Raw genomic sequence first — 25494 nt, forward strand, 5'->3', positions numbered from 1 at the left:
ATGACATAGCTGCCAGACAGGGTCTGCAGCAGGTGATGAGGGAACCACCAAGCGGGAAAAATATACTTGGCCTCGTCCTCACCAATCTGCCTGCCGCAGATGCATTTGTCCATGACAGTATTGGTAAGACCGACTATCACACAGTCCTTGTGGAGACTTCACATTGAGGATACCCTCCATCATGTTGTGCGGCACTTGTGCTAAATGGGATATATTTCAAACAGATCTAGCAATGCAAAACTGGGCACCCACGAGACGCTCTGGGCCATCAGCAGCAGCAGAATTGGACTCAAACACAATCTGTAACCTCATGGCCCGGCATATCCTCCACTTTACCGTTACCATCAAGCCGGGGACCAACCCTGGTTCAATGAAGAGTGCAGGAGGGCATGCCAGGAGCAGCACCAGGCATACCTCAAAATGAGGTGTCAACCTGGTGAAGCTACAACACAGGACTATCTGCATGCGATAGACAAAGCTAAGCAATCCCAAAACCAACGGATCAGATCTAAGCTCTGCAGTCCTGCCACATTCAGCCATGAATTTTGGTGGATAATTAAACAACTAACTGTAGGAGGTGGCTCCACAAATATCCCCATTCTCAATGATGGGGGAGCCCAGCACATCAGTGTGAAAGATAAGGCTGAAGCATTTGCAACAATCTTCAGCCAGAAGTGCCAAGTTGATGATCCACCTCGGCCTCCTCCTGAAGTCCCCAGCATCACAGATGCCAGTCTTCAGCCAATTCGAATCACTCTGTGTGATATCATGAAACGACTGAAGGCATTGGATAATGCAAAGGCTATGGACCCTGATAATATTCCAGCAATAGTACTGAAGACCTGTGCTCCAGAACTTGCCGTGCCCCTCACCAAGCTGTTCCAGTACAGCTACAACGCTGGCATCAACCCTGCAATGTGGAAAATTGCCCAGGTATCTCCTGTACGCAAATAGCAGGACAAGTACAACCCGGCCAATTACCGCCCCATCAGCCTACTCTCAATCGTCAACAAAGTGATGGAAGGAGTCATCGACAGTGATATCAAGCGGCACCTGCTTAGCAATAACCTGCTCAGTGACACTCAGTTTGGGTTCCGCCAGGGCCATTCAGCTCCTGACCCCAATACAGCCTTGATTCAAACATGGACAAAAGAGCTGAACTCAAGGTGAGGTGAGAGTTACTGCCCTTGACATCAAGAAATCATTTGACTGAGTATGTCATCAAGGAGCCCAAGCAAAACTGAATCAATGGGAATCAGGGAAAACTCTCCACTGGTTGCAGTCATACCTAACGCAAAGTAAGATAGTTGTGATTGTTGGAGGTCAATCATCTGAGCTCCAGGACATCACTGCAGGAGTTCCTCAGGAGTAGTGTCCTAGGCCCAACCATCTTCAGCTGCTTCATCAATGACCTTCCTTCAATCAGAAGGTCAGAAGTGGGGATGTTCGCTGATGATTGCACAATGTTCAGCACCATTTGTGACTCCTCAGATACTGAAGCAGTCTGTGTAGAAATGCAGCAAGACATGGACAATATCCAGGCTTGGGCTGATAAGTGACAAGTAACATTCGCGCCTCACAAGTGCCAGGCAATGCCATGCCCAACAAGACAGAATCTAACCATCTCCCCTTGACATCCAATGGCATTACGATTGCTAAATTCCCCACTATCAACATCCTAGGGGTTACCATTGACCAGAAACTGGAGTAGCCATATCAATACCGTGGCTATAAAAGCCGGTCAGAGGCTAGGAATCCTACGGCGAGTAGCTCATCTCCTGACTCCCCAAAGCCTGTCCACGGTCTACAAGGCATGTCAGGAGTGTGATGGAATACTGTCCACTTGTCTGGATGGGTGCAGCTCAAACAACACTCAAGAAGCTCACATCATCCAGGACAAAGCAGCCCACTTGATTGGCACTCCATCCACAAACATTCACTCCCTCCACCACTGACGCACAGTGGCAGCAGTGTGTACCAACTACAAGATGCACTGCAGCAACGCAACAAGGCTGCTTAGACAGCACCTTCCAAACCCGTGCCCTCTACCAATTAGAAGGACAAGGGCAGTAAATGCATGGGAACACCACCACCTGCAAGTTCCCCTCCAAGTCACACACCATCCTGACTTGGAACTGTATCGCCGTTCCTTCACTGTCACTGGGCCAAAATTCTGGAACTCCCTTCCTGACAGCACAGTGGGTGAACCTACTTCACATGGACTGCAGCGGTTCAAGAAGGCAGCTCACCACCACCTCCTCAAGGGCAATTAAGGATGGGCAATAAATGCTGGCCTAGACAGCGACGCCCACATCCCATGAATGAATCAAGAAAACAAAACTCCCACAGCTACCTAAATTGTACTTCTCCCCTTCCAGCTTCTGGTCTTTGCATTTGCTCCGATTATGCCAGTTTCCACCACAGAACTTCCAAAATGCCATCCTCTTTTCTCAATTGTCATTTCAGGGGCAGGGAAAGAGATAAATTGGTGTTTGCAGTGGGCACCCTCCATTGGAACACTTGATGTTGACCCACATTATTCTTCTCCTTAGGCTTCTGGACACTTCTCCACTTTGCCAGTTTTTCACACTTCCATTTTTAACTGCCTTCCCCCATTCCCCTTGTCTGTAATTTTTCTCATTATGCCTCCTATCTTATAGTTAATATCACTTCAGTCATTTAATCAACTCCCTTTTCCCACTTTACAGTTTATTCCATTTCTTCTCTCATGCATGCGTGACCTTCCTACTCACCCATTGTTCTTTATTTTTTCAGTGCTTATTTATTTAGAGATACAGCACTGAAACAGGCCCTTCGGCCCACCGAGTCTGTGCTGACCTACAACCACCCATTTATACTAACCCTACAGTAATCCCTACAGGAAAATGGCGCACTGACACGGAACACAAAAGTCCGAGTGTATCAGGCCTGTGTCCTCAGTACCTTGCTCTACGGCAGCGAGGCCTGGACAACGTATGCCAGCCAAGAGCGACGTCTCAATTCATTCCATCTTCGCTGCCTTCGGAGAATACTTGGCATCAGGTGGCAGGACTATATCTCCAACACAGAAGTCCTTGAAGCGGCCAACACCCCCAGCTTATACACACTACTGAGTCAGCGGCGCTTGAGATGGCTCGGCCATGTGAGCCGCATGGAAGATGGCAGGATCCCCAAAGACACATTGTACAGCGAGCTCGCCACTGGTATCAGACCCACCGGCCGTCCATGTCTCCGTTATAAAGACGTCTGCAAACGCGACATGAAATCGTGTGACATTGATCACAAGTCGTGGGAGTCAGTTGCCAGCATTCGCCAGAGCTGGCGGGCAGCCATAAAGACAGGGCTAAATTGTGGCGAGTCGAAGAGACTTAGTAGTTGGCAGGAAAAAAGACAGAGGCGCAAGGGGAGAGCCAACTGTGCAACAGCCCCAACAAACAAATTTCTCTGCAGCACCTGTGGAAGAGCCTGTCACTCCAGAATTGGCCTTTATAGCCACTCCAGGCGCTGCTTCACAAACCACTGACCACCTCCAGGCGCGTATCCATTGTCTCTCGAGATAAGGAGGCCCAAAAGAAAGAAAAAGAAAAAAAGAACAGTAATCCCATATTCCCTACCACCTGCCTACACTAGGGGCAACTTACAATGGCCAATTTACCTATCACCTGCAAGTCTTTGGCTGTGGGAGGAAACCGGAGCACCCGGTGAAAACCCACGCGGTCACAGGGAGAACTTGCAAACTCCACACAGGCAGTACCCAGAATTGAACCCAGGTCCCTGGAGCTATGAGGCTGCGGTGCTAACCACTGCGCTGCCCCACTATTTTATTGTTTTATCTATTAATACCATCCAGCTCTGATAAAGGATCTCTTACCTGAAAGTTAACTCATCTGTTCTCTCCTGATGTTGGCTATCTGATCTGCTAAGTGTATCCAGCATCTGTTTTTGTTCCACAGTTTTGTTCTCTAAATCACCTGGAAGCTGATACTAAATTTACATGCAAACTCATTTTAATCCACTGTCTTCTTCCTATAATCAGATAAGGAGCAAGAAACTGGTTTGGCAAGGAAGTTTAATCCACTGGTTTGAACAATGGGAATCATTTCAATTTAAAAAAAAAACTCACAATGATCCCTTGCTCTGTTGATGACAAGAAAGTAATTAAGGGCAATCAGCAGAAAATAACAGGCCAGTTTGAGAATTGCTGGGACAGCCACAAAGGGTAGAAAGGGTAGCAATGGACTTCAGCAAGGAAGAATTTAAATCTGGAATAGTGGTGGGAGAGAAGGGTCATTAAGGGGTGATTGTTTGAGGCAGGGATGGAGAGGACACAAGATAGTCAAGAGCAGAAATAAAGGTAGCAAGCCAGGTGAGAAAGGAAAGAGTGATAGAGGGGTGTAAGTAATAGAGAAGTAAAAACAAAAAATGCTGGAAATAAATCAGCAGGTCTGGCAGCATCTGTGGACAGAGAAGACCTGAAAAGAATTTTTTAAAGCAATACAGAAGTAATGAGCTTGGGTCCAGAGCAGCAACCAATGTGTCCCCATGAATATGCACAAATAAAATTCAGGCTAGATAGGCATAGCAGAGATTAGGCAAGACATGCAATGGCACAAATTGACAGGAGGGAAGAGACCATGTGAAACAATCTAAATTTCAAGTCTGAGGGCCAGAAGGCTGTGTTAGGATGAAACCTGAAATAAAAACAAGAAATCATCTGAAGAAGGGTCACTGACCTGAAACATTAACTCTGCTTCCCTCCCCACAGATGCTGCCAGACCTGCTGAGTATTTCCAGCATTTCGTGTTTTTATTTCAGATTTCCAGCATCTGCAGTATTTTGCATTAGAATGAAACCTACTTGGACTGTGTTGAATCAGCTTGTGACCAATAAACCATTGGATTTCCTTCTTTTGAAACTACAATGCAGATGTGCTAAGTACAGTGGAGGTAATGTCACATAGATGAGATGGACAAAGATAGCGACCGAAGTGTAGGTTTGTGCCATCATGCTAGCTACCACAGTCACGGCAGTTGTCATATGTCAATACAAGAACACTGTATGCCATCATAATAACTTACCATCCTGTACTTGGTAGCCTTATATTACAGAAGGACCACATCTTAAAAGGAGTAACCAAAATGCTTACTAATCTACAAGGAGGTTTTAGGTAGCAAAATGAGAGGAGGGGTTAAACTGAGACTACCATCAAAACTGCTCAATTGTGTACAGATCCTAGATATTGTGGCCAGAATACGGACAAAGACCTAATTGTGGAAGACAACAAATCGACCTGTCAGTAAGGACAATGATAATTTTTTAAAAATGCAAAATCACTTGTCAGCAGGACCTGAAACTGGCAAAGCCAGTTGTCTAACTGCACAAGAGAAACCAAAAACATATTTGAGAGGAAGTATACAAACATAATTTTATTGAAAGCGCAATGCCAAGCATGTGCTAGCAATCACAAATCTAATAGATCAGCCAAAATCTCAATACCAATGATTCTTAAGCTTACAATTATACAATAGCAATTGATCAGAGATCATCTTCTTTGGCCTCCTTATCTCGAGAGACAATGGGTAAGCGCCTAGAGGTGGTCAGTGGTTTGTGGAGCAGCGCCTGGGAGTGGCTATAAAGGCCAATACTAGAGTGACAGACTCTTCCACAGGTGCTGCAGATAAAATTGGTTGTCAGGGCTGTTTCGCAGTTGGCTCTCCCCTTGCGCTTCTGTCTTTTTTCCTGCCAACTGCTAAGTCTCTTCGACTCGCCACACTTTAGCTCCGCCTTTATGGCTGCCCGCAATTCTGGCGATCGCTGGCAACTGACTCCCACGACTTGTGGTCAATGTCACAGGACTTCATGTCGCGTTTGCAGATGTCTTTAAAGCGGACACATGGATGGCCGGTGGGTCTGATACCAGTGGCGAGCTCGCTGTACAATGTGTCCTTGGGGATCCTGCCATCTTCCATGCGGCTCACATGGCCAAGCCAACTCAGGCGCCGCTGGCTCAGTAGGGTGTATAAGCTGGGGATGTTGGCCACCTCAAGGACCTCTGTGTTGGAGATACAGTCCTGCCACCTGATGCCAATGATTCTCTGGAGGCAGCGAAGATGGAATGAATTGAGACGTCGCTCTTGGCTGACATACGTTGTCCAGGCCTCGCTGCCGTAGAGCAAGGTACTGAGGACACAGGCTTGATACACTCGGACGTCTGTGCTCCGTGTCAGTGTGACATTTTCCCACACTCTATTGGCCAGTCTGGACATAGCAGTGGAAGCCTTTCCCATGCGCTTGTTGATTTCTGCATCTAGAGACAGGTTACTGGTGATAGTTGAGCCTAGGTAGGTGAACTCTTGAACCACTTCCAGAGCGTGTCGCCGATATTGATGGATGGAGCATTTCTGACATCCTGTCCCATGATGTTTGTTTTCTTGAGGCTGATGGTTAGGCCAAATTCATTGCAGGCAGCCGCAAACCTGTCGACGAAATTCTGCAGACACTCTTCAGTGTGAGATGTTAATGCAGCATCGTCAGCAAAGAGAAGTTCCCTGATGAGGACTTTCCGTACTTTGGTCTTCGCTCTTAGACGGGCAAGGTTGAACAACCTGCCACCTGATCTTGCGTGGAGGAAAATTCCTTCTTCTGATCAGAGATCAGTCACTGCAATATCTATTAATTTGCTTGCTGTACTGCCTCCCTGGAATTTGAACTTGAAGATCTACATATACACAGAACACCTAGACAGTACATTAAACTATAAATATAATGGACCCCCTCCTCCAACTCTTTCTCCAGTGCATTGATGACTATCGGTGCCATTTCCTACTCTCGCCCCGAACTGGAAAACTTCAACTTTGCCTCCAACTTCCACCCTTGTCTCACCTTCACATGGGCCATCTCCGACACTTCCCTTCCCTGACTTCTCTGTCGCCATCGCTGGGGGTAAGCTGTCCACTATCATAAGCCCACGGACTCCCACAGCTACTTGACGATACTTCCTCACACCCTGCCTCCTGTAAGGTCTCCATTCCATTATCCCAGTTTCTCCAACTCCAACACATCTGTTCTGATGATGCAACTATATACAAAAGTGCTTCTGTTAGACTTTCCTTTTTCCTTCAAATTGAGGATCCTCCCGCCATTGCGGTTGACAGGGCCCTCGACCACGTCCAACCCACTTCCCAGAACCGTGACAAGGTTCCCCTTGTCCTCACTTTCCACCCCACCAGCCTCCACATCCAAAGGATCATCCTTCGCTATTTCCGCCACCTGCAGCGTAACGCCACCACCAAACACATCTTCCCTTCCCCTGTCAGCATTCCAAATGGACCATCCCCTCTGCAACACCCTGGCCCACTCCTCCATCATCCCTGACACCTCGTCCCCTTCCCACGTAATTGCAGGTGGTGTAATACCTACCCTTTTACCCCCTTTCTCATCATCCAAGGCCCCAAACACTCCTTTCAGGTTGTACTTCTTTCAATTTAGTATACTGTATTTGCTGCTCACAATGCGATCGCCCTACACTGGGGGGGCCAAACACAGACTGGGTGACCGCTTTGCGGAACACCTCCACTCAATTCGCAAGCATGACTTCCAAGCTTCTGGTTGCTTGCCATTTTAATTCACCACCCTGCTCTCACGCCCGCATTTCTGTTTTTGGCCTGCTGCAGTGTTCCAGTGAACCTCAACGCAAGCTCGAGAAACAGCGTCTCATCTTCCGATTAAGCACTGTACAGCATTCTGGACTCAACATTGAGTTCAACAATTTCAGAGCATGACTGCCTTTTTTCAAAATTTTATTTTATTTTTTAACCACATGCCGGTCTTCAGCTTGTTCTTCAAGTTTTTGCATTGGACAGAGTTGTTCATTATTCTGCCATGAACACTCTCTTTGGACTAATGCTTTGTCTTTTACTGCAACTATTATTACTCTTTTTGCCTTTTGTTCTGTGGCATCTGTTATTTAATCTCTCTTGCACTCTACCCCATCATACACCTTCCCTTTTGTTCTTCTTCCCCGACCCACCCCTTTTCACTTGCTCAAAGTCTATTACATTTCTAACCTTTGCCAGTTCTGATGAAAGGTGACAGACCTGAAACGTTAACTCTGTTTCTCTCTCCACAGATACTGTCAGACCTGCTGAGTATTTCGGGCACTTTCGGTTTTTATATAATGAGTATAGGGAGGAATACCTGCCTTTTCAACATATTTAAACCAGCTGTTTGGTAACGTTATCTTGTGCCCAGTAACTCCAACAGACCCACTAAACATCTGCTAAACCTGGTCTGACATTACCCTGCAGTTATATTTCATGCTGGGACAAATTACCCTCTCCAATGGATTTCATACATCCACTATTAGATCAGGACCCAATGGCAGAATTATGCATGGTGATCTCCCAAGTATACAATGCTGGTGGGGAGCCCCAACTGCCACTGTGTCTATCAGCATACCCCACAGCTGCTGCCCACTATTTTCAACTGATTGCCAAAAGTTGCAATATCAAAAAAAAGCAGTAAATATTACATTACAACTAAGTTCATGTGAACCAAAAGAAAAGCCCCAAAAAAATGTAAAGTTGCAGTCTAAACACAGCCTAAAAGTACAGTTTTAAAATGGACTGTTTTCAAACCATCACAGAATTGTTACAGCACAGAAGACAGACAGTCAGCCCATCGTCTCTGCGCTGGCTCTCTGAAGGATCAATTCCTAGTGCTATTCCCCCGCCTTCTCCCCATAGCACTGCACATTCTTCCTCTTCAGATAACAATCCAATCCTCTTCTGAATGCATCGACTGAATCTACCTCCATCACACTCTCAGGCTTTGCATTCCAGATCCCAACCACGCACTGCGTGAAAGTTTTCCCTCATGTTGCCATTGCTTCTTTTGCCCATTACCCTAATTCTATGACCTCTTGTTCTCAATCCTTCCACCAAAGGGAACAGTTTCACCCTATCTACTCTATCCAGACAACTCATGATTTGAATGCCTCTATTAAATCTCCTCTCAACCTTCTCTTCTCCAAGGAAAACAGTCCCAACTTCTCCAATCTATCCACGTAACTGAAGTTCCTTATCCCTGCAACCATTCTCATGAATCTTTTCTCTCCAATGCCTTCACATCTTTCCGAAACTGCAGCGCTCAAAACTGGACACAATACTCCAGTTGAGGCCGAACCAGCGTTTTATACAAGTTTAACATAACTTCCTTGCTCTTGTACTCTATGCCCCTATTAATAAAGCCCAGAATACTGTATGCTTTATTCATCACTCTTTTAACCTGTCCTGCCACCTTCAATGACTTATGCACACATACACCCAGGTCCCTCTGTTCCTGCACCCCCTTTAGAATTGTACCCTTTATTTTATACTGTCTCTCCACATTCTTCCTACCAAAATGGATCACTTCACACTTCTCGGCATTGAATTTCATCTGCTACCTGGCTGACTATTCCACCAACCTGTCTACGTTCTGTTGAAGTTATACGTTATCCTCCTCACTGCTCACAATGCTTCCAAGTTTTGTATCATTAGCAAATTTTTAAATTGTGCCCTGTACACCAACGTCAAAGACATTAATATATTTCAGGAAGAGCAAAGTTCCTAAAACTGACCCCAAGGGATCACCACTACAAACCTTCCTCCAATCCAAAAAACAAGCATTTACCACTCACTACTCTCGGTTTCCTATCACTCAGCCAATTTCGTATCCATGTTGCGACTGTCCCTCCCAAGTGTGTTGGGCGGCACTTTTACATGACATGGAATACTAACAAATGGTATTCATGGGGTATTACATTCCCTTTCTGAAAACAGGGGCAGTAGAAGGGAGTAAGTAGTGTGCTATTTTTCTGCACTATTCTGTGTTCCCATTACTGGTTAACTGCAGTATTGACATTGACGAAATAAATCTCAAGAGTACTGCATCGTTAATCCAGTTAAACTCCAAACACTAAGCTATAAAACCAACCAGCTAAATATGTTAATTTGAACGTAGAAATTTGAATTTTTCTTAAAGAAAGCTTTTTGAGCTTGTACTTCTGAAAATCTAACAGCTCTGCCCCTACTTATGGGCCTCAGCCACGAGTTCACTGAAGCATCTGCAAAGTAAACGCCAGGGATTTTCTATGCAAAAAAAAACAAATTGCATTTATATAAAAACCTTCGACTTGGGAAAGGTTCCAAAGCGCTTCACATGAGCTAATCACACAAAACATGACTCCTGGCAAAAGCAGGTATTAGGACAGGCAATTAAACGCTTTACCGTGTAAATTCTGTATGCCACGGAGTCCGTGTTGGCATCAAGCGCCAACACCGCCTGGACACGTAGGCGGAGGCCTGAGGAGCGGGGAGAGCAGCGGCTGCTTCCGCACAGCTCGGCCCACCCCCGAGAGCAGGAGCAGCGCCTCCAGCCCAACAAGGCTCCCAGATCCGGCTCACACCGGCCTCTCTGCCGCTACTCCCACCGTTACTGTTGACTATGACGACCTGACACCAGGTACGTCAGGAACCCGCAACCCCAGCTCGGCTCTCACCTCCTTCCGATCTTCGGCTGCTCTTTTTTTCTACTGTTTATGTCATCAACTCGTCCGCCGCGGTCAATGAAGCCGCTCCCGGAAGTAAGAGAGTAACAACATCCGGGCCACACAGACTGGCACCTGGAGCGACATCCGGGCCCCACAGACTGACACCTGGAGCGACATCCGGGTCCCACAGACTGGCACCTGGAGTGACATCTGGGTCCCACAGACTGACACCTGGAGCGACATCCGAGCCACACAGACTGGCACCTGGAGCGACATCCGGGCCACACAGACTGGCACCTGGAGCAACATCCGGGCCCCACAGACTGACACCTGGAGCGACATCTGGGTCCCACAGACTGACACCTGGAGTGACATCCGGGCCCACAGACAGGCACCTGGAGCGACATCTGGGTCCCACAGACTGACACCTGGAGTGACATCCGGGCCCACAGACAGGCACCTGGAGCGACATCTGGGTCCCACAGACTGACACCTGGAGCGACATCTGGGTCCCACAGACTGGCACCTGGAGTGACATCTGGGTCCCACAGACTGACACCTGGAGCGACATCCGAGCCACACAGACTGGCACCTGGAGCGACATCCGGGCCACACAGACTGACACCTGGAGCGAAATCCGGCCACACAGACTGGCACCTGGAGCGACATCTGGGTCCCACAGACTGGCACCTGGAGTGTCATTCAGGCCCCACAGACTGGCACCTGGAGCGACATCCGGCCACACAGACTGGCACCTGGAGCCCACATCTGGGCCCCACAGACTGACACCTGGAGCGACATCCAGGCCTCACAGACTGGCACCTGGAACGACATCTGGGCCCCACAGACTGACACCTGGAGCGACATCCGGCCACACAGACTGGCACGTGGAGCGACATCCGGGTCCCACAGACTGACACCTGGAGCCCACATCCGGGCTCCACAGACTGACACCTGGAGCGACATCCGAGCCACACAGACTGGCACCTGGAGCGACATCCGGGCCACACAGACTGACACCTGGAGCGACATCTGGCCACACAGACTGGCACCTGGAGCGACATCTGGGTCCCACAGACTGGCACCTGGAGCGACATCCGGGCCCCACAGACTGGCACCTGGAGCGACATCCGGCCTCACAGACTGGCACCTGGAGCCCACATCTGGGCCCCACAGACTGATACCTGGAGCGACATCTGGGTCCCACAGACTGACACCTGGAGCGACATCCAGGCCCCACAGACTGGCACCTGGAGCGACATCCAGGCCCCACAGACTGGCACCTGGAGCGACATCCGGGCCCTACAGACTGGCACCTGGAGCGACATCCGGGCCCCACAGACTGGCACTTTTAGTGACATCCGGGCCCTACAGACTGGCACCTGGAGCGACATCCGGGTCCCACAGACTGGCACCTGGAGCGACATCCGAGCCCTACAGACTGGCACCTGGAGCGACATCCGGGCCCTACAGACTGACACCTGGAACGACATCCGGGCCACACAGACAGGCACCTGGAGCGACATCCGGGCCCCACAGACTGGCACCTGGATCCCGCAGTCTGGCACCTGTTGCGACATCCGGGCCACACAGACTGACACCTGGAGCGACATACGGGTCCCACAGACTGGCAGTAGAAAAATAGGGACACAGCTATCAGAAAGACAAAAATAAAATCCATATGGATGGAGATAAAAGATAATAAAGGATCAATCACACTAATAGATGTAGTGTACAGACCACCTAATGGCAAGCAATATGCAGACAAGTTAAATAAAAAACATACAGTAATAATCATGGGGGATTTCAACTACCCTGATATTAATTGGACAGCAGAGGTAGCTAAAGGGGATCAGGCAATGGAGTGCCTACAATGTGTACAGGACTTCTTTCTAACCCAGTAAGTAAAAAGCTCAACAAGGAAAGATTCGCTTTTGGAGCTAGTGACAGGGAATGAACCAGAGGAGATAAAAGAACTAAAAATAGGGAGGCATCTATGTAGTAAAATATGTTTTAAGCTGATAATAGAGAAGGACATATGTATGATGAAAAGCAGGTTAATAAATTTGAGAAATGCTGATTTTGAAGGGCTGAGATTAGAACTTGGGAAAATAAAATGGGTGACAATATTGGCAAACAACTATATGGAACAACAATGAAAAATTATTAAAACCATGTTCAGCGGAATGCAGGAAAAATATATTCTGCTAAAAGTAAAGAACAAACTAAACACTAGTGAGGCTCTATGAATGAATAAAGACATAAGGGAACAATTGAAGGTTTGGAAAGAGACATACATTCAGTCCAAAGACAGCAGTGAAGTGTATGACAGAGAATGTGAGGAGATTAGGAGAGAAGTCAAAAAATAGGAAGGCAAAGAGGAACTGTGAAATTAGATTATCAAAGAACATAGAACAACATAGTAAAATATTTTACAGGCACATCAATACAAAAAGGAAATCTGGGATAGGAATAGTGTATTAAGGAACAGACAGGATTAATATTAAAGATGTTCTAGCAGGACATTTAGAAAAATTCAAGGTAATCAGGCAGAGTCAACATGGTTTTGTGAAAGGGAAATCATGTTTAACCAATTTACTGGAGTTCTTTGAGGGAGTTACATGTGCTGTGGATAAAGGGGAACCGGTGGATGTATTGTACTTAGATTTCCAGAAGGCATTTGATAAGGTGCCACATCAAAGGTTATTGCAGAAAATAAAGCTCATGGTATAGGGGGTAACATATTGGCATGTATAGAAGTTTGGTTAGCTAACAGGAAACAGAGTAAGCATAAATGGGTCATTTTCTGTTTGGCAAGATGTAACAAGTGGTGTGTCACAGGGATCTGTGCTGGGGCCTGAACTTTTTACAATTTATATAAATGACTTAGATGAAGGGACCAAAGGTATGGTTGCTAAATTTGCTGATGACACAAAGATAGATAGGACAGTAACTTGTGAAGAGGACATAAGGGGGCTACAAAGGGATATAAGATAGGTTAAGTGAGTGGGCAAAGACCTGGCAAATGGAGTATAATGTGGGAAAGTGTGAAATTGTCCACTTTGGCAGGAAGAATAAAAAAGAAGCATATTATCTAAATGGTGAGAGATTGCAGAGCTCTGAGATGCAGACAGATCGGAGTCTCCTAGTGCATGACTTGCAAAAGGTTAGTATGCAGGTACAGCACGTAATTAGGAAAGCTAATAGAATGTTATTGTTTATTGCAAGGGGAATTGAATACAAAAGTAGGCAGATTATGCTTCAGCTATACAGGGCATTGGTGAGACCACATCTGGAGTACTGTGTACAGCACTGGTCTCCTTATTTAAGGAAGGATGTAAATGCGTTGGAGGCAGTACAGAGAAAGTTTACTAGACTAATACCTGGAATGGGTGGCCTGTCTTACGAGGAAAGATTGGACAGGCTGGGCTTGTATCCGCTGGAATTTAGAAGAGTAAGAGGCGACGTGATTGAAACATATAAGATCCTGAGGGGTCTTGACAGGGTGGATATGGAAAGGTATTTCCCCTTGTGGGAGAATCTCGATCAAGGGGTCATTGTTTGAAAATAAGGGGTCACCCATTTAAGACAGAGATGAGGAGAAATTTTTTTCTCTCAGAGGGTCGTGAGTCTTTGAAATTCTCTTCCTCAAAAGGCAGTGGAAGCAGAGTCTTTGAATATTTTTAAGGCAGAGGTAGATAGATTCTTGATAAGCAAGGGGGTGAAAGGTTATCAGGAGTAGGTGGAAATGTGGAGTAATCAGTCCAGCCATGAACTTATTGACTAGCGGAGCAGGCTCGAGGGGACGAGTGGCCTACTCCTGCTCCTAATTCGTATGTTCCTATGTTCGTGTGTAATACACCACAGGTAATTATAGATGGCAGAAATGTTAAATAATTATTTCACTTCAGCATTTACCAGGGAGATAGAACAGGGAGGCTTGACACTGAATGATGAGATGAGTGCTGGAAACACTCAGCAGGTCTGGGAGCATCTGTGGAGAGAGAAGCAGAGTTAACGTTTTAGGTCAGTGACCTTTCATCGGAACTGTTAATGTTAAACGTTAACTCTGTTTCTCTCTCCACAGATGCTGCCAGACCTGCTGAGTATTTCCAGCACTTTCTGACTTTCTGTTTTTATTTCAGATTTCCAGCATCTGCAGTATTTTGCTTTTATTTTATTATCTGTGTGCATCCTGTTTGTTCCCTGCACGACACATTCCTGATTGCTGAGCAGCCACGCACCTGTACAGCTTCGAAGGAACATTGCTCTCTACCTCTCTTTTCTGCTTTAAGACATTCTTTAAAAGCTATCTCTTTGACCAAGCGTTTGTTCATCTGTCCTAATATCTTCTTACACAAAAACAAGTGATTGCGGATGCTGGAAATCTGAAATAAAATTGGAAAATGCTGGAAAAATATCAGCAGGTCAGGCAGCATCTGTGGAGAGAAACAGGGTTACCATTTAAGGTCAATGACCTAGCGTCAGAACTGAAATGTTCAGACAGTCTGACGAAAGGTCATTGACAAGAAGCATTAACTTTGTTTCTCTCTTCAGAGATGCCGCCTGACCCAATGAGTATTTATGGCACTTTCTGTTTTCATGTCTAGCGTGGTTCAGTGACAAATTTTGTTTGAAAATGCTCCTGTGAAATGCCTTGGGGCATTTTACTACATTGCTGGTGTCATGGTATGGTTTGCACATAGCTACCAGTGGGCCTCTGCACAAAAGTTGGCCTAAGGCATATCTTTGTTTTAATTTACTGAATGGTACCTGACAGTGGCGGATGGGTTTCTCTTCCCAATCTGAAATCTAGCAGTAATAGTTAGGTCTCATGCAGAAGCAGACACATGGCAACATCTGCTTCTCTGAATACAAGATATTTCATGCAATGTACAGGTCTCTGTATGCAGTTGACATTGAGCAATGTCACAAGGGTCTGTGTTAATCTATCATCAAACAGCCTCTGTAGTTATGTGCCCAAGTCCTGAAGTTTGAACTTCCCAGAGGGCAAATTCCTTACATCATTTGATCAGCAATACCAATTACAGGCAAGCTTAGCTAATGGAAGGGAAGGCTGGAAGAAATTCCAACGCATAATACTTTACTGGAATAATTGAAGTATACAGCACAGGAGAAGTCCATTCAACCTAACATATCAATTGCTGGAGCAATGTTAAACTAACCCTGCAACCTCACTCTAACCCTGCCAACCTGTATCTTCCAATGCTTTAAATATTTATCTAAATTTTCCTTAAAAGATTCTATGGGCTGTGCCTCAACTGCTCCTTATGGCAAAATATTCTATGCACCAATAGCCAACTCCACAAAGCGATTTCTCTGTTATTGGCAATTTTAAATTGATGACCTTTTATCATTGATTTCCCAAATAGAGGAAATAGTTATTCATTATTCAGTCTATCAAAACAGTCCATAATTTGAACAAACAAACAAAGAACAGTACAGCACAGGAACAGGCCATTCGGTCCTCCAAGCCTGCGCCAATCTTAATGCCTGCCGAAACTAACACCTTCTGCACTTCCGGGGCCCATATCCCTCTATCCCCTTCCTATTCATATATTTGTCAAGATGCCTCTTAAACGTCGCTATCGTATCTGCTTCCACCACCTCCCCTGGCAGCAAGTTCCAGGCACTCACCACCCTCTGTGTAAAATACTTGCCTCGCACATCCCCTCTAAACTTTGCCCCTCGCACCTTAAACCTATGTCCCCTAATAACTGACTCTTCCACCCTGGGAAAAAGCTTCTGACTATCCACTCTGTCCATGCCACTTATAACTTTGTAAACCTCTATCATGTCGCCCCTCCAGCTCCGTCGTTCCAGTGAAAACAATCCGAGTTTTTCCAACCTCTCCTCATAGCTAATGCCCTCCAGACCAGGCAACATCCTGGTAAACCTCCTCTGTACCCTCTAGAAAGCCTCCACGTCCTTCTGGTACTGTGGCAACCAGAATTGCACGCAATATTCTAAGTGTGGCCTAACTAAGGTTCTGTACAGCTGCAGCATGACTTGCCAATTTTTATACTCTATGCCCCAACCGATGAAGGCAAGCATGCCGTATGCCTTCTTGACTACCTTATCCACCTGCGTTGCCACTTTCAGTGACCTGTGGACCTGTACGCCCATATCTCTCTGCCTGTCAATACTCCTAAGGGTTCTGCCATTTACTGTATACCTCCCACCTGCATTAGACCTTCCAAAATGCATTACCTCACATTTGTCCGGATTAAACTCCATCTGCCATTTCTCCGCCCAAGTCTCCAACCGATCTATATCCTGCTGTATCCTCTGACAATCCTCATCATTATCCGCAACTCCACCAACCTTTGTGTCGTCCGCAAACTTACTAATCAGACCTGCTACATTTTCCTCCAAATCATTTATATATACTACAAACAGCAAAGCTCCCAGCACTGATCCCTGTGGAACACCACGAGTCACATCCCTCCATTCAGAAAAACACCCATCCACTGTTACCCTCTGTCTTCTGTGACCAAGCCAGTTCTGTATCCATCTTGCCAGTTCACCTCTCAACACGTGTGACTTCACCTTTTGCACCAGTCTGTCATGCGGGACCTTGTCAAAAGCTTTACTAAAGTCCATGTAGACAACATCCACTGCCCTTTCCTCATCAATCATCTTCGTCACTTCCTCAAAAAACTCAATCAAATTAGTAAGACACGACCTCCCCTTCACAAAACCATGCTGTCTCTCGCTAATAAGTTCGTTTGTTTCCAAATGGGAGTAAATCCTGTCCCGAAGAATCCTCTCTAATAGTTTCCCTACTACTGACGTAAGGCTCACCGGCCTATAATTTCCTGGATTATCCTTGCCACCCTTCTTAAACAAAGGAACAACATTGGCTATTCTCCAGTCCTCTGGGACCTCACCTGTAGCCAATGAGGATGCAAAGATTTCTGTCATGGCGCCAGCAATTTCTTCCCTTGCCTCCCTCAGTATTCTAGGGTAGATCCCATCAGGCCCTGGGGACTTATCAACCTTAATGCTTTGCAAGACACCCAACACCTCCTCCTTTTTGATAATGAGATGACTGAGACTATCTACACTCCCTTCCCTAGACTCATCATCCACCAAATCCTTCTCCTTGGTGAATACTGATGCAAAGTACTCATTTAGCACCTCGCCCATTTCCTCTGGCTCCACGCATAGATTCCTATCTCTGTCCTTGAGTGGGCCAACCCTTTCCCTGGTTACCCTCTTGCTCTTTATATATGTATAAAAAGCCTTGGGACTTTCCTTAATCCTGTTTGCCAATGACTTTTCATGACCCCTTTTAGCCCTCCTAACTCCTTGCTTAAGTTCCTTCCTACTGTCTTTATATTCCTCAAGTGCTTCATCTGTTCCTAGCCTTCCAGCCCTTACAAATGCTTCCTTTTTCTTTTTGACTAGGTTCACAATATCCCGTGTTATCCAAGCTTCCCGAAACTTGCCAAACTTGTCTTTCTTCCTCACAGGAACATGCTGGTCCTGGATTCTAATCAGCTGACGTTTGAAAGACTCCCACATGTCAGATGTTGATTTACCCTCAAACAGCCGCACCCAATCTAAATTCTTCAGTTCCTGCCTAATATTGTTATAATTAGCCTTCCCCCAATTTAGCACCTTCACCCGAGGACTACTCTTATCCTTATCCACAAGTACCTTAAAACTTATGGAATTACGGTCACTGCTTCCGAAATGCTCCCCCACTGAAACTTCGACCACCTGGCCGGGCTCATTCCCCAATACCAGGTCAAGAATGGCCCCATCCCTAGTTGGACTATCTACATACTGTTTCAAGAAGCCCTCCTGGATGCTTCTCACAAATTCTGCCCCATCCAAGCCCCTAGCACTAAGTGAGTCCCAGTCAATATTGGGGAAGTTAAAATCACCCACCACTACAACCCTGTTACCTTTACATCTTTCCAAAATCTGTCTACATATCTGCTCCTCTACCTCCCGCTGGCTGTTGGGAGGCCTGTAGCAAACCCCCAACATCGTGACTACACCCTTCCTATTCCTGAGCTCCACCCATATTGCCTCACTGCATGACCCCTCTGAGGTGTCCTCCCGCAGTACAGCTGTGATATTCTCCTTAACCAGTAATGCAACTCCCCCACCCCTTTTACATCCCCCTCTATCCCGCCTGAAGCTTCTAAAGCCTGGAACATTTAGCTGCCAATCCTGCCCTTCCCTCAACCAAGTCTCTGTAATAGCAACAACATCATATTTCCAAGTACTAATCCAAGCTCTAAGTTCATCTGCCTTACCTGTTATACTTCTCGCATTGAAACAAATGCACTTCAGACCACCAGTCCCGCTGTGCTCAGCAACATCTCCCTGCCTGCTCTTCCTGTTAGTCCTACTGGCCTTATTTACTATGTCCTCCTCATTTACTTCACTAGCTGTCCTACTGCTCTGGTTCCCACCCCCCTGCCACACTAGTTTAAACCCTCCCGAGTGACGCTAGCAAACCTTGCAGCCAGGATATTAGTGCCCTTCCAGTTTAGATGCAACCCGTCCTTCTTGTACAGGTCCCCTGTCCCTGAAGAGAGGCCAATGGTCCAGATATCTGAAACCCTCCCTTCTACACCAGCTGCTCAGCCATGTGTTTAGCTGCACTATCTTCCTATTTCTAGCCTCACTGGCACGTGGCACAGGGAGTAATCCAGAGATTACAACCCTAGAGGTCCTGTTTTTTAACTTACTACCTAACTCCCTAAACTCCCCCTGCAGGACCTCATCACTCTTCCTGCCTATGTCATTGGTACCGATGTGTACCACAACCTCTGGCTGTTCACCCTCCCCCTTCAGAATGCCCTCTGTCCGTTCAGAGACATCCTTGATCCTGGCACCAGGGAGGTAACATACCTTCCTGGAGTCTCTTTCAGGTCCACAGAAGTGCCTATCTGTGCCCCTGACTATAGAGTCCCCTATAACTATTGCTCTTCTGCGCTTTGTCCTTCCCTGCTGAACAACAGTGCCAACCATGGTGCCACTGCTCTGGCTGCTGCTGTTTTCCCCTGATAGGCCATCCCCCCCAACAGTATCCAAAACGGTATACTTGTTAGAGAGGGGGATAGCCACAGGGGATTCCTGCACTGACTGCCTGCCCCTTCTACCGGTCACCCATCTATCTGTCTGCACTTTGGGTGTAACCACTTCTCTAAAACTCCTGTCTATGACGCTTTCTGCCACCTGCATGCTCCTAAGTGCATCCAGTTGCCGCTCCAACCGATCCATGCGGTCTGTGAGGAGCTGCAACCGGGTACACTTCCTGCAGATGTAGTCACCCGGAACACTGGAAGCGTCACAGACTTCCCACATCTCACAGGTGAAGAACTTCACCCCTCTAACTGTCATTTCTATCACTAATTGGTTAATTGATATAAAATAAATAAATACTTATTAAATCCTTACTAAATTATGATACACTTCACTATGTGGTCCCTAGTGCTAGATTTCTACAATAAATATTAAATGCTGTCTAAATACAGTCATCTCCTCCCTCTGGTTTAGTTACTCTACTTATTAATTAGTTAATTAGTGTTTTAATCAATTTTTATCAGTTTTATTTTCAAATTCGGTATAGATTCCCTACCAGCCAATCAGGTCACAGCTTTCCTGTGATGTCATTTTTTCAGTTTTTTTTCCCACCCTGCCGAAGCTGCCGAATCGCTAGGTAAGTACTTTATACTGAAACTTACCTTCCCAGCTGCCCCCTGGCTCGCACTCTCACTGCTACCGCTGTTCAAAAATTTAAAAAAATCTTCTATTAATATCCGCTCACCATAGTCACTTGACTATTGTGACATGCTATTGACAATTCAAGGTGAACAATGAAAAGAAAAAGTACATAAAAACAAAGTGCAATCAAAGACATTGCAAGGCTGATCTGACTTTAGTCTACCTAAATGACTTTACATTGTTCTCTTTGCCAAACAAGGTTCATTAATGTGCTTTAGAAGGTGGTTACATTTTTACAATCAATCCACTTTCTGCCTAACACCAGTGTAATTGAAGTTTGCCATTTCTTGCAGTGCAGAGATAATGATTACAATTGATATATAATATACCACACATCAGTGTACTGTGTCAAAATCATGTGGGATCTGGACAAAATAGATAGAGAGAAACTGTTCCCATTGGCGGAAGGGTCGAGAACTAGAAGACACCGATTCAAGGTGAATGGCAAAAGAATCAAAGGCAACATGAGGAAAAACATTTTACGCAGCAATTGGTTAGGATCTGGAATGCACTGCCTGAGAGTGTGGTGGAGGCAGGTTCAATCATGGCTTTCAAAACAGAATTGGATAATCATCTGAATAGAAAAAAATTGCAGGGCTACAGGAAAAAGATGGGCGAGTGGGTCTAGCTGAGTTGCTCTTGCAGAGTGCCAGCAGAGACACAATAGGCCACATGGCCTCTATCAGTGCTGTAACCATTCTATGATTCCAGGATCCATGTACAAGCTACACCAGACAAGTAAATCAATGAGTGTGAATTTGCACTTCTAGTTTAGATGTAAAACTGCAGGAGCTCTGATTGTCATCTGTCCAGGGTGAAACAGCTACAATCTAAAATTAATCTTTTGCAGAATCATAATATGAAACTCTGTGAAACAACGGGCATGATATTAATTCCTGGGGGGGGTGAAACAGTATATCAAGCGACTGACCGATCCAAGAGCAGTAGTAGGGAGGCTCGGCCGATTTTAATATCCAGGCTTCAGCAACGTTGTTGCCACCTGAACAAAATGGCCAGGAAGATGGCAGGAAGCAGCTGCTCATCTGTTAAAATCAGGTAGCAGGAAGCCACGGCCATGACCCAAGGGAATGGCCCCCAGCACAACGTTAGTGCGCCAGGAGAGGAATCCTGATCAGATGGAAATGGGGGAAGCCAGGGGCCGTGGAGTCCCAAAGTTTCCTTGTGCAGCCCAGAGGAAACAACATTTTTATTAAAAAACCTGTCTTGCTGGGCCTCTTCTTCCCTTGGCTGCTATTCCTGGCAGGTTTATCCTGACAGGGAAGGTAGCATTGTTCACCTGCTCAGCCCTCAGATGACAATAGCAGATTGAGTCTCATCATGTTATTCCAAGCCCGAACTTCAGAGTACCCGCTTGCTTGAGATGGGTGTCCATGCTGCCAGCCTTTTAAAATTGCAGTCAGTCAGATCAGGGTAGAAAAGGATTGGGTAATTCTCGCTCCATTTTAGTTTCCCCCGCCTGATTTCCACCAGGCAGAGGCAACAGGGTAGGGAGTTAAAATCAACCCCAATCTGTTGAATACTTCATTGTGCCAGCCACAAGAACATAGGGACTGGTAAACCATAAACTTCATGTTTATCAAAGGAAATCATAAGAATCATTACTCATTTACTTTAATAGCTCATTAAGGAACCATTTGGAAATTACCAATCACACCATCTTCCCTCTCAGGTGGGCACGGAAGATATAAATGCAAGATCCTTTCTTCGTTCAGAGAAAGATAATAAATGTCTATATTTCGCTTACTTTGACCATCTTACATCAAGTGGTCTAAACAATTGGTCTGGATTTTCATTATGGAGGTGGGAAACAGGAACTGGGTCTGGTTTTGGATCAGAAACCTGCCTCCGGTGGGAAGCTAATTCAGATTGCAATTTTCAAGTGCATGAGCCCTTAATTGGTATGGAGACAGGTTTCCTGTCCACAGAGCCAATGGGATTGAAAATGGCAGTAGGTCAGGTCAAGTGTCGGGTTCATGTAGACTTCCATAGAAGCCATCGCTGAGGCTGCTGGTTGTCCTGAGGGAGAGATCTGCCTTCCACAGCGCCAGAGGAAAGTGAGATGTCACAGGGGAGCTGGAGGCCTGGTACTATGGGTAGGCCAGCCCTTTGCTTCATTGATGCCGACCTGGATCTAATGCTGGAGGCCATGAGGGAGAAGAGGGAGGTCCTCTTCCTGGAGGGTGGCAGGAAGAGGCCACCTTGTGCTGCAGGAGTACCTTTCTGTTCAATGTTATTCCCCTCTGCCTCCTCTTACTCCTCCTCTCTTACCTCCTGCTCCTTCCCCAATGAGCTATCTCCTTCCAGGGCCGCACTGTCCTCAAGGTCCATACCTCTCTGGAGGGTTATGCTATGGAGAATGCAGCAATCCACTACAATGACCAAGACCCTTGGAAGAGGGTATTAGAGGGCGCCACCCAACTAATCCAGGCACCAGAACTGCATCTTCAGAAGCTCAACAAAATTTTGCTTCCTGTATCCTGTCTTGCACCTAGTCTCACTCACTCATTACTTCTGTCCTTGCTGACCTATATTGGCCCCTGGTTCCACAATGCTTCCAATTTAAAATTCTGATCCTTACATTCAAACAACTTCATGTCCTTGACCCTCTGTATTTCTGTAACCTCCCCCAGCCCTGCAGCAACCACTGTCCCAGAACTCTCTGCCGTTCCAATATTGACCTCTTTTGCAGCAGCCTCCCTTTGCACTATCATTGGTGGCTGTGCCTTCAGCTACTTAGGCCCCTTGATCTAAAATTTCCTCCCTAAGCTCCAACGTTTTAACATTCTTAAAACATACACCGCTGACCAAGCTTTTTGTCATCCCTCTTAATATCTGCTCCTTTGGGTTGCCAACCATTTTTGCCTCATAACACATCTGTGAAACACCTTGGAATATTTTTCTAACTTTTTAAAATTCTTTCATAGGATATGGGCCTCACTGGCCAGGCCAGCATTTGTTGCCCATCCCTAATTGCCCTTGAGAAGGTGATGCTGAGTTGCCTTCTTGAACCGTTGCAATCGATGTGGTGTAGGTACAAGCACAGTACTGTTAGGAAGGGAGTTCCAGGATTTTGACTTGGTGACAATGAAGGAACGGCGATATAGTTCCAGGTCACGGTGATGTGTGGCTTGGAGAGGAACTTGCAGGTAGTGGTGTTCCCATGCGTCTGCTGCCCTTGTTCTTCTAGGTCATGGGTTTGGAAGATACTGTCTATGGAGCCTTGGTGAGTTGCTCCAGTGTATCTTGTATATGATGCACACTGCTGCTACTGTGCGTTGGTGGTGGAGGGAGTGAATGTTTAAGGTAGTGGATGGGATACCAATCAAGCGGACTGCTTTGTCTTGGACGGTGTTGAGTTTTTTGAATGTTGTTAGAGCCACACTCATTCAGGCAAGTGGAGAGTATTCCATCACAATGATTTATGCTTTGTAGATAATGGACAGGCTTTGCGAAGTCAGCAAGTGAGTTACTCACCTCATAATTCCAGTCTCTGATCTTCTCTTGTAGCCATGATATTTATCTAGCTGGTCTAGTTAAGTCTCTGATCAATGGTAACCCTCAGGATGTTGATAGTGGGGGATTCAGCGATGCTAATGCTATTGAATGTCAAGGGGCGATGGTTAGATGTTCTCTTGTTGGAGATGGTCATTGCCTGACAGTTGTGTGGTGTGAATGTTACTTGCCACTTATCAGCTCAAGCCTGGACATTGTCCAGATCTTGCTGCATTTCTACATGGACTGCTTCAGTATCTGAGGAGTTGCGAATGGTACTGAACATTGTGCAATCATCAATGAACCTCCCCACTTTTGACCTTATGATGGTTGGGCCTAGGACACTACCCTGAGGAAATCCTGCAGCAATATCCTGGGATTGAGATGATTGGCCTCCAACAAGCACAATCATCTTCCTTTGTGATAGGTTTTCTCCCTGATTCCCATTGAATTCAATTTTGCCAGGGTTCCTTGATGCCACACTCAGTCAAATGCTGCTTTGACATCAAGGACAATCAGTCTCACCTCCCCTCTTGCGTGCAGTCTTTTGTCCATGTTTGGGCAAAGGCTGTAATGAGGTCAGGAGCCGAGTGATCCTGGTGGAACCCAAACTGAGCATCAGTGAGCAGGTTATTGCTGTATGAGTGCCGTTTGATAGCATTGTCGACAACACCTTCCATCACTTTGCTGATGATTGAGAAAAGGTTAATGAAGCAGTAATTGGCTGATAGGATTTGTCCTGCTTTTTGTGGATAAGACATAGCTGGGCAATTTTCCACATTGTCGGGTAGATGTCAGTGTGTAGTTAGATTGATGTTTTATTGAGCCTGCAAATGATGTTAAATGGAGTCAATCTTGTCTGTACATTGCTAGATCTTAAACATGCATTAGGCTGAAATGTTGTGAATTGAAGTCCCAGATCTCTGTCACAAAGATTGGGAGTTCTGTAAATTAGTCTATCTCTCACCTGAATGGATATGTTGTAGTTTTCATCACAGTATGTAATTTGTGGTTTCTTTTTATGCTGGACAAGTTTTTCAAAATTTTTGGAGCCCAAATGCTGTCTACTACCCCTCCAGCTGCAGACTTTCCTGTCAACAGCCCCTCTCTTTGGGGTATGAAGCCTCTGGCTCCGATGGCCATGGAGAAGGCGGCCACAGCACGTGGCAGGGGTAAGGATGAGATGCCACTCCACCAGTGGCAAAATACCAGAGTGCCAACATAATTAGACCTAATTGGGTCCATAATCAGCTTACTTAGCCGCTCACCTCCATGGTGCGGGCAGTCGATCTGAGTTCCGCCTGCACAAGGGAAATTTTCCCGCTGTCGGGAATGTATCATGGAGCCACCCCATGTGGCTCCCTCCTATTTTCCTGGCCCCACCACCTCCAAGCCACTCTTCACAACTCACTTTTCCAGAGGGCCGGGAAAATTTAGCCCCGAGAGTCCAGTGAGAATGAAAAACTTAAAGAAATTAGTATTAATAAAGAAATAGTACTAAAGAGGTGGCTACAGAGATTTATTTAGAGATACAGCACTGAAACAGGCCCTTCGGCCTACCAAGTCTGTGCCGACCAACAACCACCCATTTATACTCATCCTACATTAATCCCATATCCCCTACCACAGCCCAACCATTCTCCTATCACCTACTACACTAGGGGCAATTTACAATGGCCAAT

At 46.2% G+C, this 25494-nt stretch overlaps 1 protein-coding gene across 12 annotated transcripts in view; it reads right to left on the reverse strand.

The window, feature by feature from the left end:
- The window catches only part of arfip1 (ADP-ribosylation factor interacting protein 1 (arfaptin 1)), a 234439-nt gene extending 223791 nt beyond the window's left edge, over nt 1–10648 (reverse strand). For 5 of the 12 annotated variants that reach the window (XM_068040928.1, XM_068040898.1, XM_068040908.1 and 2 more), the window contains exon 1: nt 10541–10648. The gene's annotated coding sequence lies outside the window, so the exon portion shown is untranslated. Of the gene's footprint in view, nt 1–3871; nt 4027–10269; nt 10360–10540 lie in introns of those variants that run through there. The other 7 variants (XM_068040934.1, XM_068040878.1, XM_068040919.1 and 4 more) reach the window with 5 other exon arrangements.
- Between the last annotated feature and the right edge of the window lie 14846 nt (nt 10649–25494).

This window comes from Heterodontus francisci, chromosome 1 (genome assembly GCF_036365525.1).
Source record: "Heterodontus francisci isolate sHetFra1 chromosome 1, sHetFra1.hap1, whole genome shotgun sequence".
Classification (NCBI taxonomy): domain Eukaryota; kingdom Metazoa; phylum Chordata; class Chondrichthyes; order Heterodontiformes; family Heterodontidae; genus Heterodontus; species Heterodontus francisci.